At 40.7% G+C, this 21,261-nt stretch overlaps 1 protein-coding gene across 4 annotated transcripts in view; it reads right to left on the bottom strand.

Annotated features, from left to right (window-relative positions):
• Ghr (growth hormone receptor) overlaps positions 1–2,069 on the bottom strand; it is a 222,999-nt gene extending 220,930 nt beyond the window's left edge. Inside the window, exon 1 of one of the 4 annotated variants that reach the window (XM_034523342.2) lies at positions 1,604–2,069. The gene's annotated coding sequence lies outside the window, so the exon portion shown is untranslated. Of the gene's footprint in view, positions 1–836; positions 953–1,603 lie in introns of those variants that run through there. The other 3 variants (XM_076916172.1, XM_034523343.2, XM_076916174.1) reach the window with 3 other exon arrangements.
• Positions 2,070–21,261: the final 19,192 nt, after the last annotated feature.

Below are 21,261 nucleotides of genomic sequence, written 5' to 3'. Positions count from 1 at the left end.
TTTTCTGTTATTTTACTTCGTTTCTATGTATCCTTTTAATCTGTGAAAATATTTCAGTAGCTATCACCTCAAGAATAAGGGTACACCTCCTGTGACCCATGTAGAAAGCAGCCTAGAGTGCTAGTTGCTACCACACATCCAATTTCTGTAGGAAAAGGGAAGCACCGTCTGAGCCACATCTGGGGAGTTGAGGAGTAAACGCTTAGATCTCTTATCCTGCTGGACACAAACAGCAGCACCCTGGGAGACACACAGATCCACAGCAAATCTGCTCTGGTCCCGCAAATTCTGTAACCACACATGCACGCATCTCCTAGGTGCTTACATTCTCTCCCACTCAGCTTTCCTGAGAACTCCAGAAACTACCATTTCCAGTCCTCAGACCTTCCAAGGTAAGTAAGTTAGGTATTTTAAAGTCCAGGAAATGTATTCCTATTCAGGAACAGCTGTGTCTTCCCAACTCTTTGGCGTCCCAGTACTTTTCCCTGTCCAGCCAAGATCTCATGGAGATACAAACAGCAGGCAGTATCTTTATAGTTTCTTTCTCCCTCTCAACACCCTGATTCAGGAAGCCAACACACCTCCCAATGCACTTCCATACACGCCTGCAAACACATACAGCACATATATACTGCACACCCCTCAGCACATACACCAGAGCTACACCACGGAACCCTGCAGCCTGGTCCCAGCAGACATACTCCCCGGTGCTATATATAAAGTCCTTGCCCAGAAATAGATTTCCCCACGCACCCACAAGTGGATACTCCTATCCTAAACCCACTGCTTGCAGCCAGCTCTCTCTTTCTCTCCAGACATGCTCCTACCCGACTCACCCGCTCAGCGCTCAAGACTGCAGTTCTATCAGAACTTTGAGCCTGGTTGATTTCATAACCCCGAGTGTGTCCAGAGTTGGGACAGTTTGGCTTGCCACAATTTCCACCCACCCCAGTTCATGGAGACTGGTGGCAGTGACTCTACTAACTCCAGCTCCTCTGCTGGCAGCTCGCAGCTGCAGCCTGCACAGACGTGCAAAGGCAGAGCGCTGCAGGGGTCGCGTGCTCCCAGCCCACCCTCTGGGAGTCCCTCCGGTCATTACACCCGGGAACTCGCTTCAGACTGCAGCAGCAGCCTTTACAGTCCTTGCTCCAGGTTGGCAGGCTGACGGTGACAAACACACTCGCGAAACTTTTAAGACTAACAAAACTGTCTTAGGAAGAAACCCCGCCTTGCATCTCACAACCTGGTTGGAGGAGGCTCCAGGTTGGGACGGTTCGCCTGCTGCCTCCAATTTCTTGTCGCCCCCCATCAACTTTCAGCTTCACACAGCACCAAGCACAACACACACACACACACACACACACACACACACACACACTTTCAGGACACGGAGGATCGGGTTACACCAACCCATCAGCAGAAAACAACTTTTGAGAAGGGAATACAACCCACCCTAAACTCATCAAAAAAAAAAAAAAATCGGGGCAAATACATAAAAGTGAGCCCCATTTTCATAAGCAGTTGGCATGCCCGAGTCCACTCCCAGGTCTCCTGGCACAAAGTGAGGGAAATAAGCTCTGGACTCCCGGAATCCCTCCAGTACCTCGGAGTTTCGCCTCGGGAGACAGAGCGCGGGTTCGCATCCACTTGGGGCTGCTGGAGCCGAGGCCTCAGGCCCGCGTGGCCCCAGCCAGGGGTCCCCGCGGTTGCCGGGGCTCAGCAGCAGCCGTCGCCGCCACCGCCGCTGTAGCAGCCGCCTCTGCCAGTGCCGCCGCTCCCTAGACCGCCTCCTCTTCCCATGGCTGAGCCCTGCTTGGCAGCTCGTGGGCTGTCAGGCTTGGGGAGGAGGAAGGGGGCGGGGTGAAACGGGAAGGGAGGAGGGGAGGGGAGGGGAGAGGAGAGGAAAGGAGGGGAGGGTGGGAAAAGGAGATTGGCGTTCAGCTCTGCGAGTGACCCGCCGCCTCCGCGGGGATCCAGGCTGCCCAGGAGAAAGGCAGCGGGAGCGGAGGGTTGCCGGCTCCGGGGCCGCTGCGGGGAGGCTGAGCACCGCCCCCGCTACTCAGTCCGCAGGGCTGGGATGAAGCTTTCTGGCAAGGAGTTGCGAGTTGGTGCGTGTCACTCTCAACTGGGCGGCAGGGCTCCTCCTAGAGGAAAATATTGGTAGTTGCGGGAGACTTCCCTCTTCTCTACCCACCGGGTTCCCCCCAAAGAAGGCAGTATCTGGAAGTCCTCAAGAGCAGGCTGTACATTCCAAGAGAGCAGTGCACCTCCTGCAGGTACGGGAAGAAGTCACCTTGGGAAGTGTGATGAGTCTACTAGGCTTTACCTGTCTAGTTGGTTCCAATTTTCAAACTCCTGCTCACTGGGATAAAGTATAAAGGATAGTCCCAATCTGAGAGGTTTTAAAAAAAAAAATGGAGACAAAGTAGGTAATTTACCAAGAATGCATGTTTGAAGATAGCTATGTTAGTATGGACCACAAGACTGCAGGGAGGGCAGAAAGAAGGCTCAGCCTGAGCTTTGTCCTTGTTTGTGACCTAGGGAAAGACACAGTTTGTCTATCACACATAGGCTCTTGCTACCTCGTTCCATTTTGTTGGAAAAAAAAAAAACAACCAAACAAACAAACAAAAAAAAACAAAAACAAGACCGCAGTTGTGAAAGCACTTCTCAAAGTCAGAGTGCTGTGTAAGTATTGTCACGAAGCACCGGACGGTCAATTACCACTTGCTTCTCCAGACATACAGTACAAAGGTACAAAAGTCCAGCCCTGGGCTGCCGAGCAGTCTCATATCTGGAGGAGCAACGGGTCATGTGGTCTTTTTACTGTTTGCTTTGTACTGACAGCTAGTTGTAAGCTCACTTATCTTTAACCTTTCTAACTGCTTCAGCTTTAAAAAGGACACCCCCCCACACACACACACACACCATTTTTCACTTGCTTTCAGACCCAGAGTCACAGTAAAACGTTTAAGCACTGCAAAAGAATAAAATACCAACTCCACACCAAGGTAATGGACTGGGCGAAAATGAAGAAAGAGAGGACCAAAAACCTTGGGACTTCTGTTTTCAAAGTAACTTTGCAATTGGAGACTTTCTTAGCATCCTTTCTCATGAGCCCAGCTGTGTCTTATGGCTCTCGAATACAGAAAGGGGGAGAGATTCTGGAGATGATATGGATCATGACTATGCCAGTCAGGCATAGGGTGGGATGGTTAGTGGCCTTGAACCAGTCCCGTTTCATAGGCAGGCTGTTTCTGAGACACTCTCCCACAACTCCTTGGTTTCCATGCTAGGATGAAGCCATAGGGGTGCTTAATGACTCTGGAGCTTTTAAAGGGAGAGTTGCCCAGATAGAGAAACCCGAGAAAGGAAACCATGAGGTCAGGCAAAACTCCTGCTGGGTGGTCTGTACTTGCCAAGCTGGCTGAAAGGGCAGTACTGACAGCCGTGGAGACCAGCAGTCCTCACACGCTGACTCCACTCTGTCCCAGGTGACCTTCCCACCAGTGTACCATGGATTCTGACAGTATCAGGCTATCTCCTTACATCCCCTCTCTGCTCACTCCTCTTTGACTTCCCCCTCTTTCTTAGCCCAAAGAACCTTGATCTAGGTTCCTAGTTTAGTTCCTTGATCTAGAACCTAGTCTGGGAAGGGTCAAATGGACTCATGGAAGATTTTCTATGTTCTGATCATGCTCCAAGGTAAGTTTGGGGTCATGCTCAAACAAAGGCTTGTCCTCATGTTGCTCTGGCTTCAATTGCAACCTCCATTCTGTTAGGCATGGAAGCAGATTTCTCTAGACAGAAATGTGATCATGCATAGACAGCATGTGAAAAGATACACTGGCTTGTATATGATATTAAAGAACTGAGTTGTGATGTAACTTGACAAGGTCTAGCATCCCCTGGGAGACAACTCTCTGGGCCTTTTGTGAGAGACTTGCTAGTTTTGGTTGATTGAGGTGGACATACCATTCCAAGGGCTAAGAGCTTGGTCTGAAGAAAAAGTAGAAAAGGAACTAAGCAATGGTGTTCTTCTCTGTCTGCTTCTCGACTGTGGACACACTCTCTTCAGCTGCTCTGCTCACTCTTCTGCTGTCTGTCATCCCCACCATGATGGATGCATCCTCTTCAACTCCAAGTCAAAATAAGCCAGAGATGGAGAGGCACTTCAGTGACTACGGTATTTACTGTGCAAACCCTAGGACCTGAGTCCCTAGCCCCTGAAAACAATAGCAAAGAGAGCTTGGTGGTTTGTTGGTGCACAGTCAGCACCAGGGAGGCAAAGACAGGCAGCAACCTGGAGCTTACTGGCCAGTCATGGTAATTAGAGACTCCAAGGTCCCTTTGGGAGACACTGTCTCAAAATAACTGGGAAGATGGAGAGAAGACATCTGAGAAAAGACATCTGAGGTCGACCTCTGGCCTCCATAAACATGAGCATGCATGTCCACATACATCCTCGGCCCCCATGAACATGCATACATGCTTACACATAGATATTCAAAATTAATTAAAAATAAAAGAAATAAATATAAGCCCTGTTTCTGTAAATAGCGTCTTATGGTAACTAATACAAGACAAACTTGCAATTTATATGAAGCACACCCTCTATTAACTCCAGAAATATCTCTGGGTCTTCTGGATGTCCGTGTGTAAGTCTATAGTAGTAAGTACTTTACATATTTTCCATTTACAAAGGGGAAATATATCAGGCCCCGAGGTGACTACTTTGTGATGAGAATTTCTAATTTGCTAATGTCTTCCATTAACTATTAGGAAAATAATATGTTCTTACTATCTGTACTTGAAATGTTTAGATCAGTGCTGGCAAATAGTAAGGGGTCTCATAAATGTTTAGTCAAATCTAAAGAAAAAAGTTACCCATAGATGCATAGAGCTCTTGGATTCATATCCCCAAACCATCTGTCCACAGATGTCCAGACTAGCAATAAGCCATTGTTAGATAGATTTCTTATAGACATCCCAACCCCAATTATATTCATGTCAGAACTCTGCTTCCTTCTCCAGCCAGAGCTGTTGCAGTCTCCTCTCAATAGACAGCAGCTACTTCTCCCCAGTTACTGATATCACAAACCTTTGTGGTCACCCTTGCCTCTCTTTGTCTCTGGAATTCCACACTTAGCATCTGTCTACTTGGTAGAGAGGTCAAGAAGCAATCAATCATCTTGAAACATTAGAATCTTACCTCTATTGTTGCAATGCTTTATAAACTCACCTGGTCTCCCTGTTCCAACAAGACCCACTCCTCTCACTACCGACAGTCTTGATCCAACACACAGTCTAAACTAAGTCAGGAAAGGAATTCTCTTTAAACGCCAAGCCATGGCATCCCTTTGCCACCCGAGTCCCCATTTGAACTAATTGGCAAATATAAATGACACATAAGATTCTGGGCTCTGTACTTCTGCTCTCCACATCATTGCCATTACCCTCCCATGGACTCAGCTTGCTCCAGGCACACTGGACTCCCTGTTCTTTCTTAAACAGACCAAGCACACTCAAACTTATAGACAGTTCTCGCTGTTTCTTCAGCTGTAAAGGCCCTTCTCTGAATGTTTGCACACTCCTTTATCTTTGCTCAAATAGTACCTTGTCCTTGAATCCTATCTTGACCAACCTATTTTTACTGTGTAGCAGGATACCTTCTGACATCCCATTCCTCATCCCCACCACAGATAGCTCAACCAGAAATATAATTCCCACTTCAACAGGGTGGAAGCAACAATTAGAAACCAGACTAGGCATATTCAAGTCTCTGTACCTAGGTCTGGTTTTTTAATCTCTCCAGTTATACAGCTGCACGCGATACATTTTCTAAATCTACGGCTATCAGAGACTAGGATTTTACTTTGGTCATTCTGTTGTTCTGTTAAGTACCAATGCCTTTTATCAAAACAAACAAACAAACAAACAAACAAACAGAAAAGAAACTAAAATTCCCAAAGCAGCACCTGTAGTTAGAGAAAAGATGAGTATTGCCTCGGAACATCAGAGCCTTCATGAGTCATCTGTGGTCTTGGTCAGCAGCTGATTGATCTCACAGTGACTCAATTCCATTAGGAATGGGAGAACTGCTGTCTAAGATCATGGACATTATTACATTGAGGTCTGTGATGGTTTATTTTATGTGTCAAATCGACGAGGTGGTTTGAATAGGAATGCCCCCTATAGACCCATGTGTTTGAATGCTTGGACCACAGGGAGAGTCATTATTAAGAAGTGTGGCCTTTTAGGAGGAGATATTGCCTTGTTGGGGGAGGTGTGGTCCTGTCGGAGGACATGTAGCTCAAGTCTTGCCAGTGTGGCATAGTCTCCTGCTGTTTGCAGACCACGACGTAGACCTCTCAACTCCTTCTCCAGCACCATGTCTACCTGCGTGCTGCCATGCTTCCCACCATGATGATAATGGATTAAACCTCTGAAACTGTAAGCCAGCCCCAATTAAATTTTCTCCTTTATAAGTGTTGCCATGATTATGGTGTCTCTTTACAGTAATAGAAAGCCTAACTGAGGCAATTGGCTTGGAAATTGTATGCAGATATTCAGTTAGATATCTTTCAACATGTTTCTGTGAAGAGATCTTAAAGATATGATTAGTATTTAAAATAATAAACTTTAGTAAAGCAGATTAATACCAAAAAAAATATGGAATGAGTATGGATATCACCAATCAGTTTAAGGCCTTACTATAAAGAGATTGACATCTAATAGCAAACAGAAGTGAAGCACCACCTGTTTCCTAGTTCTTCATAACATTGAGGAGAGGTATCAGAGTCAGGCTTAGACTTCCTATCACCATTTAATGCAGAATTTTAAAAAGTATGCATTTCTACCCAGAGCTCATAATATCTAACAGGCATACAGAATGCTGATGGCCTTGGCTCTCACTAGTAGACCTGGAGATACCTACAGGTATGTCTCAAACCTGGAAGATACTAGACTACATCTGGCAGCCTCATGGGAAGATTAAAAAAAAATAGGTTTCAAAGGAGGCTCATGAATGGATATTCCTCTTGAAGTCATTCTAGCATTTAAGCATGGAGAATTGTTTTAGATGGGGAGCAATATTACCATCTCTATCAATTCAAATGAAAAGGCTTATTTTAAAAAACCTTAAAGACAATCATCTAGCTTCTGTGTCGGTAATTACACCAATGAGTAACTCACTAACTCCTTCACTGGGAAGCTTGTTCTATTTTGTAACTGGGTTATTTATTAAAAGTACTTTAGCCAGCATCTGCCATTTTATTATTTATATGTGGTTTTGTCTCTAAAACCCTACAGGGAAAATGTTAGAAATTTAAATTTGTTTCTTTTTCTCATGACGCATTGCCACTTGCCTCTTCTCCAAGCCAAACACTCCTTATTTGAATCATTAGCCTTGTTCCCCTCTCCTACTGCTGCCTCAGTTTACCTAACTCTGAAACTGCTGTTTCTAATATCAAATCCAGTCCTGCATGTGTCACTACAAGACAGGGGGACAATGAGCTGCTATCTAAGTGCCAGAGGATTTTGGGAAAGGACAGAAGTCCTAGAATCCGGAACACACAGTAGAACCCACCACTCGCCAGTCACTCAGCCTGCACTCCACAGGTATCTCTGGAATACAGAGGTTTCTACTCTCTCTTTCTTTCCCCATTTCAACCCTTTCCTTCTTCTCACATACCCTCCTTATTTTCAAAAGAAATGAGGAAATAAGAGCATGAGAGAATGTCAAAGAGAAAGAAATGCAGCAGTGTATCTCTACTACATTTTACAATAAACTCAGTAGTTTGGGAGGAGCTAATGTGGAAGGAGAGAAGGATAGGAAGAGGAGAAGAAAGAGGAGGAGCTAGGAAGGAGAGTGATGGAGGAGCCACGGAAAGCCACACATGCATCGAGAGCAGTCCTGGGTAACAACTTATATCTAGGTTAGTTAATTGGGAAACACCTCCAGTTGTGTGGGTATCTTGTTAATTGAGCATTACCAATATATAAAGTCATTGGATAATCTTTAAGCATTGGAGTCTCATTTTTACCAGGTACCACATGGATGATGGACATTGACTGGGGTTCAGCTAAGCATTGTGGAGACAACGTGGTTGATTGGCAGAGCCATCTCCCACATTGGCTTCTCGTGGGTGGCAGGGCCGGTGGCATGAGCCTCAGTCAGAGTTGAGCACCAGTGAGAGCACACTGCCGCTCTTGACCTCAGGCCTTGTCTAGTCGGGAACATGGCGGCTCCCGTACCCACAAGCCAGATTGGGTGCTGCCTTTTTTGTTTTGTTTTGTTTTGCTTTGTTTTGTTTTGTTTTGTTTTGTTTTGTTTTTTTGAGACAGGGTTTCTCTGTGTAGGGGTGCCGCCTTTTTTTTTTTTTTTTTTTTTTTTTTAAATCTGGCCAGGAATGAGAAAGTTTCTTGTAGCAGCTTCTTGTAGCTTTAGATCTACTTTCTAGGAGATATAAAGAGCTGTTTCCAAAGACCAAATGCATTCTCAACTTGAGAACCAGACTTATTTCAAGGCAGTATAGCTGTCCAAGAGGAAGAACACTGAACCGTTTGAGCAGTGAAGGAAGAAGCCTAACTGCCTTGTGTCTGCCTAGGCAAGACTGGGATCTCAAGCAAGCTGTTAATTCTGAGTGACAAAAAATCTTAGATAGGACAGTGAGTGACTGTGTGGAAGAGACAGAGGATTAGCCATGCAATACCACTGTCTCAAGGCCTTGTGCACTTTCTGAATCAGATGTAAGATGGAGACATCTTACTCTATAAAACTGTGATGTCTTTTAAAAGATATCTTTATTTTATCTTACTACGTGTGTGGGTGCTTTGCTGCTATGGATATTTGTATACCACAAGCATGTAGTGAATTCAGAGTCCTGAAGAGGATACTGGATGTTCTGTGACTGGAGTTAGGGAAGGTTTTAAGACATGATGTGGGTGCTGGGCATTGAATCTAGGTTCTCTGGAAGATCAACCAGTATTCTTAATTGCTGAGCTGCCTCTCTAGTATCAAATTGTGAAATCTTTGTCTGTGACTTTAAAAACTAGGTAAAGTTGTTTTCCATTTCTAAAGACAGGAAGTGAGTCAGGCTGTAGAAATTAAATGTGCTTAATAAAAGTTATTTATTTTTCTAACACTGCAATACTTTAAACACGTTTATCTAAACTATAGTTATTATTTCCTTGACAGAAAAATCTGTGACAAGGATGAAATTATTCTTCTTTAATCAATAGGAAGTCATGAAGACATGCAAAAACAAGCAAACAACAAGAACAAAAACCAGACCGATCATAGAAAGAGAAAAATTTAGAGTCCCGGATGGGGACTCAGACTTTTTTGTGTCAGCTCTATTCTGAGACTCTTCTTTCAGCCTATCAAGGTATCCGTGTCATTTTAAGCCATCAGCCCACCAGCCTCTCTGTGCGGCAAAAACTAAGGTTATCCTCTAATTCCTAGGCACCAAAGTAATTAATGGTAGTGACCAGGGAACACAGGAGAGATTCGTCTGTTCTGCCCTTAGTAGTGCATGTCTCGTGCAGGCAACCCATACAGGAGCCCCTCTAACATCTGTGAGGTTCAGTGCCAGGAACATTTGGAGACTAGTTACCATAAGTCCCCATATTTGTTACGTTTGAGCTAATGAGTTGTTGAGGAGAATGTGTTTTATCATCTTGCTTTGAGAAATAAGCATTCATAATGATATAGAGGGACTGGTTTGGATTTAGACAACTCAGCTGTTACGAACATCTACACATGAAAATGCTCTTGAAATCTTCCGATAGTTGGTGTCCTGCTCATTACTCAAATCCATTGCTTCCCTTCTGACTTCTGCCTCCGTGAACACACGGTGTCCTCTACATGTACTTGGACCTCAACTCGCATGCCCCAAAGAAGCTCCTAAATCCTAAGACTTGAGGACATTTAAACTCTAAACTCCAGCCCAAGATACCCAGAGTGTGGTCTAGAGAAGAAGGAAGCATTCTTGTACATGGGCCCTTCCCATTCACCCAAGTATTTCTTGTTCCAGGCATAGGGATATGATTGGAAGAAAACCAGCTCAGGACCTCTCTGGCAGGGCCATAAGGAAAATATTTATTGTTTGGTTTTGTTTAGACTCATGTGTATTTCTTTAGCAGTGACAAAGTTAAAGTGGGACTTGTATCTAAGAGCATGTGGCAAAATGTTGCATGCCGTTTTTAAATTGAGGCGCTTAGGGTAGAACTCAGTGAATATTAAGAACTTCGTAGAACCTTCCCCAGCTCAGGAACCATCTTGTAAAAAGACGCAGGAAGATGGTAAGAGCCGAGGTTGAGATGTGAGAGGAGACGAGTGAATGAGTGTCCTGTGTGCACAACAGAACGCCGCACTCATTGACACAGCAGGGCTGGCTGCCTGCCTGAGTCATACTCAGAAATGAATCCAGGCAACATCCAACTTGGAGCGGGAAGGAGCTAATTAGCCTCTGCCCCCAGCTGAAGAGCTATTGGTAATTACTGTTTGCTGGGGCAGGGTCAATTTTTCTTAAGAGTTCTGGCCCCTAGTATCTGGTCATTCTTCAGTAGATGGCTTCACACTTGGAAGTAGATGGGCAGCCAAAATTGAACTTGGTGGGTTATTCCAAAAAAAAAAAAAAAAAAAAAAAGGGAGGAAAAAGGGCAGAAAGTTGGGTGGGGTGGGGTGTAGAGTTAGGGAGAAGATTGGGGGCAAGTTAGCAGGGAAAAGTAGGAAAATTAGTAAGTTCAAAATACATTGTGTAAAATTCTTATAGAATTAACAAGCTTTGGAAATACTTATTAGGAAGACTTGTACTTCATTTTAGAAATGATTTTCCCGTTGGTGAACATTCATGGTACGTGGTATTGGGTTATATAAGAATATTTTCCTACAAGCGAGCATATGTTTCTCCATACCTCCTTATCCTCCATTTTCTTACCTTTCCTATTATTGCAAATCTTGTTTTGTTCCTAGACATTTTCACATCTCCTTTCAAAACATTTTGCATATGTGATCACATAAAGTCTATAATGTCACGAGTAAGAGTAAGCATGCAGTATCTGCCATGCTGAGACTGGCTTAATTACTTAATATTATCTCCAGCTTCATTCCTTTCCCTGCAAATGACATGACTTAATCCATCTTTATGCCTGAAAAAAAAAATCCATTGTGTATATTAATCACATTTTGTCTATTTCTCTGTTAAGGAACTCTTTGGTTCATTTATAACCATTAGAACGCGAAACATCAGAAGATGAAGTACAAATGGTGTCAGAAAAGTTCCGCATCACTAGCCATATGAAAAACATAAGTAAAACTACATTGTGATTCTTTCTCATCCCCATCAGTCTGGCAGTCATTAAGAAAACAGCAGCAGATGCTGAGAGAATGAACTCATTGGAAACATTGTTTCATTGTATACATTGTTGGTAGGATATAAATAGTCTAGCCATTGTGGAACTCAAGATGGAGGTCTATCAAGAACTAAAATTAGATCTTTCCCGGGACTCAGTTCCACCAGCTCTCAGTATTTCTCCAAAAAGCTTCCAATAATTTGATTCACAACATTCTAGAAACATCCATTATATAATGTGAAGTTAAGTATTCCCTCTTACTAATTTATCATAAATATTTATATAATAAGCAAGGATAAGCCATGATATTTGATACATGGCAATCACTTTATTTCTGCTGATTGGCATTTTCTAAAACAAATGTGGTATTAGAGGGTTTAATGTATCTTTATCTTTTTAAAATTCACATTACCTATTTTAATGTTTCTGTATCCCAATTTTTCCTAAAGCAGATTTGATGTAGCTTCTGGAAACATGTATATAAAACAAAGCAGATAAAGAAAACAGAAAATAGAACTAAAATAATGGCAGAGTTAGTTAGCTCTTGAACTATGTCATAAAAACTGGGTGTGATGATGCATACTTTTGATCCCAGTAATCAGAAAGTGGCATCAGGAAGTTCAGATCCATTATGGACACATAGTAAGTTTGAAATCTGCATGGGCATGATTTTCATATTCTCATTCTCTCTCTCTCTCTCTCTCTCTCTCTCTCCTTCCTTCCCTCCCTCTCTCCCTCTTCCTCCCTCCCTTCCTTCTCTCTCTGTCTCTCTCTCTCCCTTCCTCCTTCCCTCTCTCTTCATAGAAGCACACCTCTCTCATCCCAGCACTCATGTGGTGAGATGGAAGATGGAAACAGGGAATCTCCAGAAGTTCTTGGATCCTGATCTATGCAGCAGTGAACAATTGTGTCATGTAAGATATGGCTCAATACCCAAAGTTGTTCTCTGAATTCCATATGTAAACCTGTACATGTATGCTCACACATACACATGAACACACAATATGCACATATCATGTATCCACAAAATTATACAGGGGGGGGCGCTTGTGGGAAGCTGACAGAAGGCGGTTATCATCTTTGCAGCCATCTTGAGCCATATACCCTGACAAAAGACTTGATTACAGTAGCCTACAACAGCTGAGCACACTCTGATAACATCTTGCTTTAGATACCTAAAATTTTCCCTTCGGTGTGTGAGACTTAAAGGTGTGTTACTTAAGGGTGTGACTTAGAGATCAGATTTAGAGACAAGACCTAAGGGCATGACTTAAAGGCATGGCTTAGAAGTGAGACATATAAAAGACAAGAGGCAGACAGAAGAAATTATGATTATTAAGTATTAGGCACTTGAAGTAGGCATTAGACACTCGAGATAGGCAACTATTATTAGGTATTAGGCACTTGGCACTTGGAGGAAGAACTTGGAATTAGACATTAGGCACTTAGCACTTGGAAGAAGTAACTTGGAACTTGGAGGCACTAGGGACTAGGAACTAGGGACTAAGAACTCAAGACTTGGGACTTGGACTAAGAAGAGAGACTGAAGAATAAACAGGATTGAATCATACTCTGTCTGGTCTCCATTCCTTGTGTCTGTCCTCACTCTCTCTCTTGCTGATCCCCTGACTGGAGCAGCTTGGGGCAGTGTGGGCTAACATGTTAGTCCCCAAGGCTTTTGGCAGTGCGGGTTCCAACATTGATAGAGCGGTCCCCAATGTTTTGGCCCCCAAACGTGGGGCAGCTCAGGCCGCAACAGGGGCTCACTGGTAGAGTATTACAAAATGCTATGAGTTCAATCTCCAGTACTAACACACATACATACACACACAAACACACACACTTATATACTTCCATAGAAACTTATAACCCAAAATTGGTATAGTTTTCACTTTAAAGATAGCCTACATTTGAACATTTTGTATTTATATATTTATTTGCATTCAGAGTTCCTGCAAAATATACAGAGTTTGTGAAATTATGACATTCAAGTTTTGAGCACACTTACCTAGAGAAGCAGAAGCCCAAGTGAACACAAGATCTGAGATTAATTTGCAATTCCAACTGTCCTGGATTACTTTTAGTAAAAGATGGAGTTAAATCCTTCTTTTATCTGGGGCTTCTCTGCACGTATATCAAATGTGAGACTTATGTTGACAATTCCCAGAATGGGGAAGAACCAGTTCTAATCATCCTTGCATACCTTATGCATGTTGAATGTTGTCTCCAAACTGAAAATCATGAAAGTATAACCTAGAGCCTTACTTTTGCAATGTAGGTTACTCTCAGAAAATAAATTTATAGAAAATATTGCATTAATATACATAAATTATTGGAAGTTGGCACAGTAACACAAACCAGACATTATCTTCTTTATGCTCTTGTATGAATTGGGGCCATAAAGACTTTTTGTATGAGTCCCCTCCTAACACACTGCCCTGTTGTGGTCTTCTATCTGATGACTCTCCACCATAAGGCTGTGGTCTGTATCATAACTTTGTTCTTCTGAGTAAGAATCCCAAACTTGTAATCTTTCTTTTGACCAAGGCTTGGTATATGCTGAATGCTTTTTTCAAATTTAAAAAGTTTACCTGAGATTAGCAGCAAATTTATTTATTCTAACACATTATATAGTTAAGGATATAAAATTAATAGAAAATAATTATTATTATAAATGTATGAAGAGATCTGTAAGTGTCCTCACTATTAAAAGAACTGAAAATCAAGGCATGCATCATGGCTTATGCCTGTAATCCTACCACTCTGGGAAACAGAGGCAGGAGGATTTCCAGCAGTTCTAGGCTAGCCTGTGCTCCACAGAAGGACAGACTCAAAAATATACCCCTCCGCCCTAAAAAAGAAAATCAAAACAATAGAAATCCTTTTTTTTTAAAAAAAAAAATCATATTGGAAAAGGAAACACATACCAAAAAGTATATAAAGTGAGAGATAAAAGGTATTCTTATTCATGACAACTCGGAATTTAAATAAGTGAAATATTTTCTCAGGAGAGTTTTGTATAATTATGAACTTGTGGTTGAATAGTTCTTTTTGCTCACACATTCTTCTTGAGGTGCACATTTATAGATAAGCTGGCAACACTGGCAACATTTGATCATATAGGAACGAAGGTGATTTGAAGTGATTCTTCATTTGCCGTCCTTTGACATTTTAAAAGGGCTCATTGCTTTTATGCAAGAGTTCTCCATTTACTTATCATCACTTTTAACTATTTGTTCATGCTCAGTGTTACATGGTTGCCCCTGCTAAGAAACAGCAGGAGACAGGAGACACCTCTGCTTTTCATTTCAGGAAGCTAAGAATAGGAGTGGAATCTCATTTCAGTTCAAACATTAAAGCCCCTGCTATGTCCACCTTGATCTTGGCATGTTGAGAAGTCTGAAACCTTGAAGCTAGCTTGGAAGTCACCATCACAAACTTCTATTCATGCAAGGTTTGTGACCCACAAATCAGGGAAACAAACTACTTGCCGCTGATGCAAAACTCTCGTTTTCCAATTCTTAATTTTTGATAATCAAAAATGCACTAAAATCTGGCAGAACCTTAAAACATTGATATAAATACAATAATATTTTCATATTTCCATATTTTAAGGTGTATATATCTCTTGAAAGTATTATTTTCAGAGATGTTCTGGTGTGAACAACCATGCTGGAGCCTTGCTAAATCTCCTAGTGACAGAAAATGCCCAGAGAAAACCATGTTAACAACTGGTTATTTGTAACATTTTTAAAGATGGCAATTTAGTAATAAACAACAAAATTTAAATTCTGCATGTTCTGATCTGATAGTTTCAGTTCTGGAATCAACTTAAAGAAGCTGTAAAGGTTACTGGACGAAGATGTTCATGAGTAACTACATTTATCTTGAATTGAATAGTAATAGAGAAAATATGATGCAAGTTGAGGATCACTTAATAAACGTTTCTGTAACTGATACTAACACAGTTTCTGAAAAGAATAGGCCACAGAAGAAATCACTGCTGTGGGATGCTGTCAGTGATATTAAATAAAATCAGTTGCAGAAACATACCTAAAATACAAACCAACTTTTGTAAGGACACCTAGCAAAGATCTGGTTATCTCTAGGAATAGAAATGACTAGTCGGTTGTGTGTAGGAAGACATGGACACTGGACACTTATTCAACAATGCAAGTTTATGTATACTTTGCATTTCTCTAATGAATATGCAAATCCTTATGCATTTATCCTTTATACAATTTTATAAGAGTTTATTTTCACTTTGAAGGATAACTAACATTTTTAAAGAAATTATTTTTTATAAAGTTGAAAGTAGCACATGCATATTGACTTAAGAAACAAATACTTAAGAGTATTTTCATCATTATTTTTATTTATTTAATTTCTTTTTTACACCCAATTGCTGCCCTCTTTTTCTGGTCTCCCCATCACAGAGTGACTCCTCTCCTCCCCCTTCTCCTCTGAGAGGGTGCCCTCTCCCTTGCCCCCACCCACCCTGGAGCATCAAGTCTCTGCAGGGTTATTAAAGATAACAGTGAGAGACCCCTGGCCTTCTATCCAAAGCATTATTTTCTTCATAGGAGTAAAGTACCTGGGCTGCTCCATGTCAAAGTTGGGATAAGCCCTTGGAGCAATCTCACTTGAGGCCTCTCACTTAATACATAGAGCTAAAAATTAAGAATTTCTTTCAAGAAGAATTATTAATGTTAAAGCCTGGCAGTTATCAATCCAAGTGATGTGTCCTGAATATCACTGTTACATATGTGTCTATACGTACACATTTAGAAATGTAACCTGGGAGATTCACTTAGTGTTGGGCTTTCTACTTTTGTTCCATTGATCTACATATCTATTTTTCTGTCAGTGTCCTGGTGTTTTGATAACTATAGCTCTGTAGTGGAGATTGGAATCTGGAATGTTCATGCCTCCAGGACAGTTTCTTTTTAAGATGTCTTTTGAGATTGTTTTTTCTATTTCTGTGAAGAATGTTGTGGGCATTTTGATTAGAATTGCATTTAATCTCCAACTTAATTTTGGTAAAACGGTTATTTCACAATATTGATTATACCAATCCTTGAGTTTGGGATGCCTTCCTTCCTTCTTCCTTCCTTCCTTCCTTCCTTTCACCTTTCTTTTCTTTTTTCTTTTTTCCTTTGCCTTCCTTAATCTCTTCAGAATTTTAGAGGTTTCATTAAAGAGGTCTTTCACCTCCTCGACTACGTTTATTTCTAGGTTTTTTTTTTTTTTTTTTTTTTTTTTTTTTTTTTTTTTTTTTTTTTGAGGTTCTGGTTAATGGGAGAGTTTTCATGATCTCTTTCCACATGATTTTTGTTGATATAGAAAGTTTTCTAAGTTTTATAAATTAATTTTGTATTCTGCCACTTTACTCAAAGTATCAGTCATTTCTAGAAGTTTTCAGATAGAATTTTTGGATTCTCTTATGTATTATATCTTATAATCTACAAATAAGAATAATTTGGATTCTTTATATAATTTAGATATTAGCCCTTTATTGGGTGTAGGGTTAGTAAAGATATTTTTCCAATCTATGGGTTGTCATTTTGTCCTATTGACTGTGTCCTTCGTCTTACAGAAACTTTTCAGTTTCCTGAGGTCCAGTTGGTCAGTTGTTGTTGTTAGAGCCTGAGCCATTGGGACTCTGTTCAGGAAAATTTCCCCTGTGCCAATGTGTTCAAGGTTCTTTCCCACTTTTCTCTTCTATTAGATTCAATTTATCTGGTTTTATGTTGTGGTTCTTGGTCCACTTGGACTTGAGCTTTGTTCAAGGAGATAAAAATGGGTCAATATGCACTCTTCTACATGCAGACCACCAGGTAAACCAGCAACATTTGTTGAAAATGCATTCTTTTCCCCCACTGGATGGCTTTGGCTTCTTTGTCAAAGATCAAGTGTCCATAAGTGTGAGATTTTATTTCTGGGTCTACAATTCTATTCCGTTGATTGACCTGTCTCTGTATCAATACCACGCAGTTTTTTTTTTAATCACTATTGCTCTGTAGTACAGCTTGAGCTCAAGGATGATGATTCCCCCAGAAGTTCTTTTATTGCTGAGAATTATTTTCACTACCCTGGGTTTTTTGTTTTTCGTATAAAGTTGAGACTTGCTCTTTTCATGTCTTTGAAGAATTGTGTTGGAATTTTGATGGGGATTGCATTGAATCTGTAGATTGCATTTGGTAAAATAACCATTTTTACAACGTTAATCCTGCTGATCCATGAGCATGGGAGCTCTTTCCATCTTCTGAGGACTTCTTTTTCCTCCTTCAAGGACTTGAAGTTCTTGTCACATAGATCTTTCATTTGTTTGGTTGGAGTTATACCAAGATACCAAAAAGAACCCAATTAAAAATGGGGTACAGATCTAAACATAGAACTCTCAACAGAGGATTCTCGAATAGCTCAGAAGTACTTAAAGAAATGTTCAACAATCTTAGTCATCAGGGAAATGCAAATCTAAATGGTCCTGAGATTCCACCTCACACCAATCTGAATGACTAAGATCAAAAACTCAACTGACAGCACTTGCTGGCGAGGATGTGGAGAAAGAGGAACACTCCTCCATTGCTGGTGGGAATGTAAATTGGTACAACCACCCTGGAAATCAATCTAGTGGTTCCTCAGAGAATTGGAAATAGTTCTACCTGAAGACCCAGCTATACTGCTCCTAAGAGTTTACCCAAAAGATGCTCCACCATACCACAAGGACACATGTTCATAGTGGGTTGGGTGGTTGGTGTGGGTGTGGTGGGTAGGTGGGGGAGTGCCCTCTCAGAGGCAAAGATGAGGGGGAATAGGATGAAGAACTCTGGGGGGGGGGACCAGGAAGGGGGAGACATTTGGAATGTAAATAAGTAAAATAATTACTTAAAAAGAATAATTTGAGTTCTTCATTTCCTTCTCCTGTCACTTTAACTTCTCTGTCTTGTCTTGTTCCTCTAACTATATTGAAAAGAGCAGAAGTAGTGGAATGTTGTGTGTATTTGTATTATGTTTTATTTGTCCCTCAGATGAATATGCATAGTAACCAACCCTTTCACTTATATAGAAATCCTTCGAAGTGATTTTGGTTTTAGAGATATTTTGAGTGTATTACCCACTGGGCTCACTATTAATCCCCATGCAACTAATATAAATAAATGCTAAAATTTGAAGCTTTCTTTAAAATTCCATTCCAGTTAAAATTTTGTTATTTAAGGAAGACTTTGTTTATGTCATATTTCAGTATTACCAGGAATTCTAGCAAGGATTTGTACATTTTCTTTAAATTTTTATTCTGCATTTGTATGTGCTGTGAATTATTGTGTTCATTTTTCTCATACTATGCAAGATAATCATGTTCTATGCTCTTATCTTTTCCTTAAGATAAAGAAGCCAGCTTTAGAAAGGTTGTGTAACTTGTTCAACACTGAGTGGCTATCAGCTTAGCAGGGATTTTAATGTGAACTGGTCTTAACTTCTAGCTTATGCTTTTATAAACACACATATCTTTCTGAAATACCCTTCATACCAGTAGAGGCCATGCAGCACATGAAAGTAACACTAGCAACTCCATCAATACTTCCAGGAGGAGAATACCTCTCACTGAAGGAGCATACTTGGATGTCCTAACCTTTATACTTCATCAAAAGCTTTTTCTGGACACAATATTCCTTTACTCTGCAGCCAGTCCACATAAGATCCCGTAACAACATATTTTCTGAAAAGGCATTACCTGTAGTTTAGAATCTGATGGCTGAGTGTGGCCAAGTCTCCTGAAACTTGAATTTCTATTCCTCTCTATTTCTGTAACATGTGATAGAACATATATTGTAAGAAAAGAAAATGTTGGTTGTAGCCTTGCTGAATAAGTAAGAACTGTATAATGCCAGGAATAAGTCTAGACATCATCATCTAAAATTAATGAATCACTGTAGAATATATATATATATATTCTACATATATATGACTGAATTCCTTCAACAATTAAATAATCTCTGTAACTCCAACAAAACTTTAATTGGTATTTCTCATTATAAACATTAATGCATAAAATAGTGGTTAGAATGATAAATCTCTTTCTTCATCTACATGTACCCTAAACTTCCTAGTTTGATAATATTGACCAATTAAAGTATCTAAGGTAAAGACTATTCTGATCTCCAGTGACTCATTTAAACCTATTTTTAAAAATGTGTGAATGATCCCAACATACCATATCTGTGGCATGATATATCTTATTTTTCTTGAACTACTGGCATCTCAATTTTTTTTCTTGAAAAGATACAATTTTCATGTAAAATTTATTCAGTTTTATGGTTACATTAGCAAATTGATGCCATGTAGGCAGAATGCCACCGTATAGGCCAGTGGGCACTGGACCACTGTTGTATTCTTTCTTCTTTAGTTTTGTTTATGTGTCCACATAGCCCCTGTAACTTGCAGGAAGTTACATAAGAGTTTAGGAGTATTTTGGAGGTGTAGCAGAGTACTTCAGAAGAGCCCTTGCATACTCCGTATGTTATCATTAGACAAACAGTAAGGGCACTGTGTATGAAATCAACATTTAATGAATCAAAGCATCAAGCGTTATACATATAATCTTCTCCCTTTTTCCATCCATCATATATATTTCATCATCTATTTCAAATCCAGGTCAAAATGTTTCTCCCAGACTTCTGCTACGAACTACTGAGTTCTTAGTACTTCCTTTAAAATTAGCATCATTTTGAAAACATTAAATGCTCAGAGTGAGAAGATCTGCAAAGCTCAGTCTCTTTCACTTTAATGTCCACAGGAATGAGTGAGATGGGGACGATCCCATGTTCTTTAAGCATTGAGAAATTACTGTTTTATGGCTGCACTAAAACAGACCTAAAACTACAAATTCCCCCTTTCCCTATGATAGGCGGCATCCTAGATTTTTTTTTTTTTAATCTCATCAACTGAATCTCTCATAAGGTCCGTGGCCTACTGACTCACTGTCACCAAAATGAAGCAAAAAAGACTGGATTTTTCTCATGAGTCACAGTAAACAGTTAGGGCAGTGGGGAACAGAGAAACAAGGTAAGGAGAAATCTCACGCCTATCTTAACAGAAACTCAAAAACTGACCCTTTCCCTGGATGTGCCTGGGAGCTGATATGGCTCCTGTTAAATAGTTACTAAAGTAAAATGCAGAGAGACTAAAAGGGAATTGGCCTACGGTTCCCAGTAGCCTAGGCAAAGTGTTGCAATGAAAAGCAAACATGTTGAAACTCAGTTCTTCTCTTCTAAGCCATAAAAGATAACCGAGGATTTATGCTTTATGAGTGCAATATCCTCACATGGGCTCATATTTTTTCCTGCATGAATTTTACTTAGATTATTTTCCAGATGAATAATGAAGATTTCAGCTACTTATTTTCTGACTAATGCTACTTACTCCTTCCCAGTCTGCGCCCATCAAGAATGACCTACCAATTATATACAAGATCATGTAAATTCCCTGGATTACTCAGACTTCCCATCTCCCTCAAACATCTAACACGACTTCCAATCTCCCTCAAACATCCAACATGGCTTGTCCACCCTCATGGTCAGTTGCTATCACTAAGAAAATTGACGGACTCAGGGATGGCTGTGTAGACTTACCATCCACCCGAGATAGCTTCCACACCCTCCAGCATCAGTCTGCCTATAATACGTTGTTATGCCCATTACAGTAGTTTACCTTTTTTTTTTTGCCTATGAAAACAAGACTCTTGTGTACAAGCTCATGTCAATCAGGGCCTTGCTGGTTTCCTCATCTTCTGCTGTTAGCTTTTGCTGCTTATCAATTCTCTGGAATTGGATGGAACTAGTACTGGATTTGCTTTTGCTTTAAGACAGCGGTTTTCAACTTGTAGATCATGACTCCTTTGGG

The sequence above is a fragment of the Arvicanthis niloticus genome, chromosome 19 (assembly GCF_011762505.2).
Source record: "Arvicanthis niloticus isolate mArvNil1 chromosome 19, mArvNil1.pat.X, whole genome shotgun sequence".
Classification (NCBI taxonomy): Eukaryota; Metazoa; Chordata; class Mammalia; order Rodentia; family Muridae; genus Arvicanthis; species Arvicanthis niloticus.
The sequence above is the reverse complement of the archived record's forward strand: the minus strand, read 5'-3'. Positions and strand labels throughout refer to the sequence as shown.